Genomic DNA, 8,379 nt, shown 5'->3' with positions numbered 1-8,379 from the left:
AGCTTTACGTAATGATATCTCTTCTTTTGTACAGATGGATTTAGAAACGCTCTACGACGCATGCGAGAGATACAAGGACCTTTTGAGAAAGTGCCCTCACCATGGGTTACCACTTTGGCTACAGGTTCAAACGTTTCGTAATGGCCTGAATCCTTCAACTCGACAGATGATCGACGCACCTATTGGCGAACCATCAATAATAAGACACCTGAGGTGGCTTACAAATTTATTGAGGAGATGTCACTGAATAACTATCAGTGGCAAGTTATGAGGACAAAGCCGACGAAAGCAATCGATGTTTTCATCCTCGACGCGGTTACTATGCTATCTAACCAAGTAGAACTCTTAAATAAAAAGATTGACGGTTTATGTAGTTCTACTCAGGTACATCCAGTGATGAGGTGCAATTCGAACGGAGGAAGAGCATACACAGAATATCAACCCTTCAACCCTAGTATCGAGGAGGAACAAGTCCAATATATGGGTAACAATAACTCTAGACCCCAAAAATAACCCGTATAGTAACACTTATAATGCAGGTTGGAGGAACCATCCCAATTTCTCGTGGGGTACTCAAGGAAATCAAAGGCCACAACATCCTCCTGGTTGTCAACAACCACCTTACCAGCAAGAAAAGAAGCCGAACCTTGAGGAGATGTTAAAAAAATTCATCTCTGTGTCAGAAACTTGTTTCCAAAATGCCGAGACAACCCTTAAGAATCAACAAGCGTCAATCCAAGGGCTCGAAACTCAGATAGGCCAACTCGCCAAACTAATTTCTGAACGACCACAAGGTAGTTTACCGAGTAACACTGAATTTAACCCAAGGGATAAAATCAATGCAATTACCATGCAAGATGCAGAAGGGTTAGTTGCACCTGAACCAGAACCGAAGCAAGAAACTGTGGTAAGTAAAGGTAAGGGTGAGGTGGACCACAATGACCAGAAACCAGTAAGTAAAGAATACAAACCTCGTGCGCCATACCCAAATGCGACAAGGAAAGGCCGCACAGAAGAACAATTTGGTAAATTCCTTAAATTATTAAAAAAGGTACACATTAATTTACAGTTTATTGAAGCTCTTTCGCAGATGCCAAACGTAGTCAAATTCTTAAAGGAGCTTTTAACAAATAAAGGACAGTTGGATGAGGCATCGCATGTGGAGTTGAATGCAGTTTGCTCAGCCATTCTACAGAATAAGCTACCCAACAAATTGAAAGATCCAGGGAGTTTTACGATTCCTTGTTTAATTGGTAGTTTAGATGCTCATAATGCATTGGCTGACTTAGGGGCAAGCATTAATGTTATGCCTTATGAAATGTTTAAACAGGTAGGTCTTGGGAAACCCAAACAAACTAGGATGAGCATTCATTGGCTGATAAAACCATTAGATTTCCTAGGGGTATCATTGAAGATGTTCTTGCTAAGATTGATAAATTTATATACCCAGTAGACTTTATTATTCTAGACATGGAAGAGGATAGTAACACACCTTTAATTTTAGGACGACCCTTTTTAGCGACTGCTAGAACCATTATTGATGTTGGCACAAGTGAACTCACACTTCGTGTGGGAGACGAAACAATCACCCTTCAAGCTCGTAATTTGAGTAACACATCAAAAATTAAAAGTGGTTGTATAAATCATTCTACTAATACTGATCATGTGGTGAAACCCTTTGTGTAGGAAACAGTTACAAAGAATGCATATGAGCCGTGTTCAAACAATAATAAATGACCTATCTATGAAGAACGAAGGCTACAAATCGAGGAGCTAGATGAATGGCAGACACAGAAATTGAGAACACTCGATAAATTGAAACCGAGCCAGGACGAGCTCAATACCTCACCAAACCAACTTAAGGTTGGAGAAAAAGTACTACTAGATGCAGCAGATCCTCGTATTACCACTTCTAAACCTAATGAAGAAATTCCTCTTACGGTACTCAGTATTTTCCCATATGGTACAGTCGAGGTAATTCATCCCAAATTTGGTACTTTTAAGGTAAACAATACTCGTCTTAAACCTTATGTTGATAAAGTTGATAGCAGGGATGAGGAGTGTAAACTCCTCGCACCACCTTGACCATACAGAAGAGAGGTAAGTCCAGCTTAAGACTATAAATAAGCGCTTCTCGGTAGGTAACACGAGCACTAACAATGATGACTTATTTAAATTCTAGTTTTTCACATCTAACCTACTAACTGAGTCTTGAAACATAGGGTTTTCCCATCCACACGGCTAGGCACATAAGCGTGCCTTAGGCCGTGCTCACACCATAGGAGGAGACACGGCCATACGATACGGCAGTGTGAAAACAGGGTAAGATTTTTCCCCAACACGGGATGCGATAAGTTGCCACGGCCGTGCGACATGGCTGTGGATGAAACTTCTAAAACAACACGGGCATGAGACACGCCCGTGTCTTGAAACCGTGGTTGAAACTGAGAATGTAACACGGGTGTATGACATGTCCGTGCCATCCACCCGTGGTCGACACTGTCAAAACGAACAGGGGCGTAGACCTATGTACACGGGCGTGGGAAAAGTGAACGAAGCAAGAAACGGCCGTGAGACACGGTCGTATGCACCCACACGCCCAAGAAACATGGGCGTGGGCCAAATGTCAGACGTGCCTAAATTTAAAAATCGCGAAACACACGGGCAAAAATTAGGGCACACGGGCGTGTCCCACAGCCCGTATGCCCCAAAATCTATATAAACCCTTCACTATTCATCATCTCCCTCCCCAAAAATCCCTAACCCTAGCCGCTGCAACTCCACACGCCCTACCCCCCAAGCCCGTGCGCCGCCTACAACACCGATTCCGACGCCCCAAGCTTCTAGCTTTTGTGTTTGTTTACTCTTTCTTTTCTCTCTATTTTCTTTAAATATGTTTCTTATTTCATGATTTCTCTACTCTATTGAACTATTTTGAATGAATATTCATAGTTAGAATATTGAAGCACTCATGATTGTTTTATAAAAATTTTTTCATTTTAGTTACTACATTATGCTATACTCTTTCATTTTTCCTTGTTTCCATGAAATTCATGCTTACCCACATGTATTCATTCATTATTCCCATAATCCTATAACTTGATATATTTAGTTGTTTTATTTTGTGCCATCTAGTACGTAAATCTCATGAAATATTCATATTTAGTCTTAATTTTTCATACTATTCTTGGGGCATATTGGTTGAACTTCGATTTTTCAATGCAGGTACAATGTCATCCTCTCGTGGTAAGAAGACCGTTGTTCCCGCCTCAAAGAAGAGGAAAGGAGCAGTGTCATCTTCCAGTCATACCATGGAGATTAGGCACCCGTTCCTCCAGGTTCCCTTGGGACCCCAAGAGGAATTATATCAGATATTATGGGCCCGACGCCTAGGTGTGGGCCACTGCATTGACTGGGCCGTACTCGAATAAATTCAATTGGCTGACGAGGTCCAAGCCCTCTTGACGACCGACCCGTGGGGGCTCTTTTTTGTGATTGTCGAGCCGACGTATCTCGAGTTCACATTGGAACTCTGCTCGATGTTCCAACTTTGACGATCCTAGAACGGTCCAGTTCTGCCTCAGTGGTCTAGTACGCCAATTGAGCATACCCAAGTTCGGGATTGCACTAGGGCTATACACGGAAGAGTTCATGGACGACAGTGAACTCGACACCCTCCACTGCCACATCCACTACTACCCCTCAAAATGCTGGAGGGATCTCATCCCTGCCTCGACCACCTACGATCCTAGCCGCTCCAAGGCGTTGGGTCTCCCTCTATCCTTGAGGTATCTACACGCCATCATGGCTCACACTCTAATAGGGAGATGAGAGAGCACTGGCGTCATCACCACCCACGATGCCTATTTCTTATGGAGTATGGTGAATGGGCACGTCATCGACCTTGCCTACTTTATTGCCCTCGCTATTCGCCACCAGACGGAGCGACAGGAGAGGGGTCATCTCTATCAGGCCCTATGTGAATCGATTGGCTCAGCACTTTGGGCTCCTCAACACAGCAGCACAATCATCCTCCCTCACTTTCATTGGCCAGATGTCCCCACAAGGCATCTCAAGCATGCTAAGTATGAGGATGGTCGAGAAACAACGTGGCACATACCCTCCTTAGTACCGCCTCGCCCAGTCCACCGATGAGGAAGACCCAGAGGACAGTACTGATGATGTCCCTCCATGTCATGAGGATCCACCGACTTAGCCACCACCTCCTGATTGTCCAGTTCATGCGGCAGCTTCATATTCTGACATCTCTGAGCGTCTTACACGATTTGAGCTGCAGTGTTTTCAGCGTTTTTATCACATTGATGCTACACTTCACCAGATTTGTTAGCACCTTCACATCTCATCGCCACCCCCACCTCGCGAACCATCTAGCGATGAAGATGTTTAAAAAAATTTATTTATTATTTTATGTTTTTACTTTTATTCTATTTTAAGACTACTTTTTATTTTTCTTTAAACTTATTTTTATTAGGTTTTATAATTATTATTTTACAATTTTTAATTTCGCCTATTTCATTATGAGTAATTATGTTTCTTTATATTCCCTAAAAATTTCCTGATTCTATCACAGTTATAAAGAGCTCCAAAGCTCATCATCGCATAGGAACTAAAAACTCCACCGGGAAAGGTTCTCCACGACTGTCATGTCCTGCTCGACCACGACCATAACTACCACCAGATATAATATTCTTTTGGCGCAGGATTTATGGATTAATGAACCTCGACCACCACCGGAGTATCCTCCTCCACTCTCATCTTTGCTTTGGCCGATTACTCTCCATAACTCCAATTTAAGGAGTTCATTCATCATTCAAAAAGTTTCACTTCTCTCCCTATCTTATGATTATAAATCTATCTTTTTTAATATATCTATTTTTGTACATTGAGGGCAATGTACATCTTAAATGTAGGGGAATCTTTTATATCATCATTAGAAATCCCTGAATTTTGTCTTCTTCTCACGTGAATCACTCATATCACTATTAGAATGAATTTTAATTAACTTATGATTTTTATTGATATGTCATGAATTAAAACATAGGCATTTATGTATTGATTGTTTAAACTTTAAGACATTAGGGAATCAAGCATGATAAGTTGATTTTTGAAGAATTAAAAAATTTTATGTTGTTTCCCTAAGTTTAAGTATTATCTTGAGTTGAAATTCACAAGTTTGAACATCACATCAAAAAGCCATAATTTTTGCGAGATCTTGAGCCTTTAGAGCATCTATTATTTCTTTCATACTCACTTTTATTGTTGCTTTGAGTGCGTCAATATTGAATTGTTATTCTAGAACTTGCTTGATTATGCATGTCAAGACCACACCATTTGATTTGATATGTCAAGATGATAAAGGCACTTAGGTTTAACCCACCCACTCCACAAAAGCCTACCTTCATAATTAACCCTTAGTGAACCCCTTTGAGCCTAACAAGCCATTAATTGATTCACCCTCAATATTAAAACATAACCCATTATTGTTAAAATCCCCTATTTTGATCCCTATTTTTGTCGAGATTTGATTTGAACTAATTGATTAGCTATGTTTTGCTCTTCTATGTATTTGACTTGTTCTTAAAAAAAAGAGTGCACTTCAATACATATTAGTTGTCATTCGTCATTTTTTAGCTTGAATGTTAATTCCATATTCTGAGAAGAAGCTCACTTGTATTCAATTGATGACTAGTTATTTTTCTAGCTAAGTGATTTTTCAATTCGATCTCGATTCTAACCTTTTCTTTCAGCTTGTGACCACACCCCCTAACCAAAGCCACATTACAACCCTCTAAAAGACTTTTTTGATTGATGTATCAGCTCAATATATAGTGGTGGAGATTTGATTTTCAAGCAAGCCTATGGTAATAACTTTTCATATTGACTAATGAGTGCTTTTATTGATATCCTTAAACACCTTGAGTGATTTGAGTGAATCTTTAGTGAGGATGTTAAACTCTGCGATATTTTGATCAAAGGTAATCACTTAGATAATGGGAGACACCTATGTTTTCGTGATAAAATGCTCAACTTGGAATGTTTGAAACTTTGATGAACTTTTAGTTGAATTTTCAATGTATGAATACTTATGGATTATTTTGAGGTATTATTGATAGGGATTATAAATTGAGAAGAATTTATTTTTATTGTGAGTTGAGGATTTTGCTTGAGGACAAGCAAATGCTTAAGTGTAGGGGTATTTGATAAACCATAACTTATACATATTTTTATCCCATGCTTAGCACATTTGTGGATGGTTTCTCCTTAGAATTGGTGAATTCGATGCTCCTAATCCTTTAATTTCATGTTTTATACTTAGGTGAGCATAAGAGACTAAAAAGAGCAAGAAACGGGCTGAAAACAGAGAAAATGGACCCACGTGGGAAATCAACACGGCCTGGACTTCCTCACAAGGGCATGTCACACGGCCGTGTCCATTTGGCAGGATCGAATCACGACTTACACGGGTAAACTACATGCCCATGCCCATTTAACAGCCTTGATCATGGCCTTAAGCAATCGCACATGGGCCTGTCACATGAGCGTGTCCCTACCGAGCCCAAGTTTAGTCTAATTCGAAAAAGGCCAATTTTGAGGGCTCTTAAACATTCTAAAGCCTATTTAAACACCTAAAGAGGCACTTTGAAGGGGGATGCAGAGTAGGAAGCAAGGAATTACTCAAGAAAAGCCGATTGATCTATCTCAAGAGCCGGATTCATCATTAAGATTGAAGATCTCCCTTCAAGTTCCTTCAGGAGTTTTGGATTTTCTTATGTTTTGTTATCTTTATTCTTTTTAGATGTTTTCTTTCATAAATATGAACTAAACCCCTAAATATCTAAGACAGATCTTGTTATTATTATCTAAATTGTATGATAAATATTTGACTTGTTCTTAATTATGTGTTCTTAATTCTTGTTTTAATATTCCAGGATATTGATTCAAGTTAACGCTCTTATTCAGTGGAGAAATAGACCCTGTCTAAGAGTAAAATTGACATAATTAAGTCGATTTGATTGCGCACCTAGAGATAGGGTGACAAGATTTTACCGGATTAGGGTGAAACCTAATAAGGGAATCCATAGATCGAGTTAATGCAATTCTAGGGTGTTAATTAGAAAGAGATTTCAATTATTCAACCTAGGGTTAGACGTTATTAGTCTCGAGAGAGATAATAATATAACTTAGGGATTTCTACGAATCAAGTCGAATGAATAAATCGTTTGATTCAGAGTAAAAAACAAGTGAAGTCTAGGTGGATTTTTCCTTAGGTATTGTCTCAATCAATCAAATTTTCCCAAAAGTATTTTCCCAAGTTTTCTTTCTGTGCATTCTTAGTTAGTAATTATTTTAGATTACCAAACCTCTTAATTTTTAGGCTAGATAATAAAAAGGAAGTAAATACTAGTACTCGTAGTTCCTTTGAGTTCGACAATCTGGTCTTGCTGAACTATACTATTTTCGATAGGTACACTTGCCTTAATCGTGATAATAAGTTAGTCTCAAGAACGATTCATTTATAAATCTTTAAAACCTATTACGAATACCACACATGAAACATCAAGGTCACGATCAGTACTCTCAAGGTGTACAAGTCTAGAATCAAGGATGTACATACTCATCAAATAAATTCCATGTACAATATCATCATTTCATATTTCCATATATATATTATCATGTATCGTCATTTTCATGTATTTCAGGCCGATATGTGTAAAAACTCATTTCTTATTCATATCTTCTCATGTCAAGAACTTTTACCCGTTATATTTATCTAAAATATTGATGGATACGCAGGTAGTACACTTGAGGTGTACGAATCAGAATCAGTCAATTCATGTCCAATGGTACCCATAGGGTACTACATCAGATAGTACACTCTCGAGCCACGCATGTATATAACAAGATTATCAGTCTAGGCTAAATCCTTTTTATGACATATGCTCTAAAGAACTTGATCTGGATTACCTATCCGGGCTAAATCCAATCCATAACATATGTTCGAGAGGACTCATATCAGGATTACCCATCCGGGCTAAGGTCTTTCTATCATGAGATCAATAGGATTACTCATCCGAGTTAAATCCCGTCCACAACAAATCATTCATTTCGGGAAATCACATATCCATCGAATTTTCCATTTATTCAAACGAAATTTAGCATCTTTCAAACATTATCAAGCATGTGGCCAATCTCATATATTTATGCATTTATGCAATTCAAATGTTCACATTCAACTCAAGCATAAAATTAACATTTTTATCATTTATCATTTATCATTTATCATTTATCATTTGTCGGGCATTATAATTGATCAGGCACTTTCATTTATCGGGCTTTAACAAGTATGTGATGATTTCA

The 8,379-nt window shown here is 38.8% G+C and overlaps 1 non-coding gene across 1 annotated transcript; it reads right to left on the bottom strand.

Annotated features, from left to right (window-relative positions):
* On the bottom strand, positions 1-108 carry LOC121205626 (small nucleolar RNA R71). The gene has a single exon (XR_005900702.1). It is a non-coding gene; the product is annotated as a small nucleolar RNA R71 (small nucleolar RNA).
* Positions 109-8,379: the final 8,271 nt, after the last annotated feature.

The sequence above is a fragment of the Gossypium hirsutum genome, chromosome A08 (genome assembly GCF_007990345.1).
Source record: "Gossypium hirsutum isolate 1008001.06 chromosome A08, Gossypium_hirsutum_v2.1, whole genome shotgun sequence".
In the NCBI taxonomy this organism is placed as follows: Eukaryota; Viridiplantae; Streptophyta; class Magnoliopsida; order Malvales; family Malvaceae; genus Gossypium; species Gossypium hirsutum.
The sequence above is the reverse complement of the archived record's forward strand: the minus strand, read 5'-3'. Positions and strand labels throughout refer to the sequence as shown.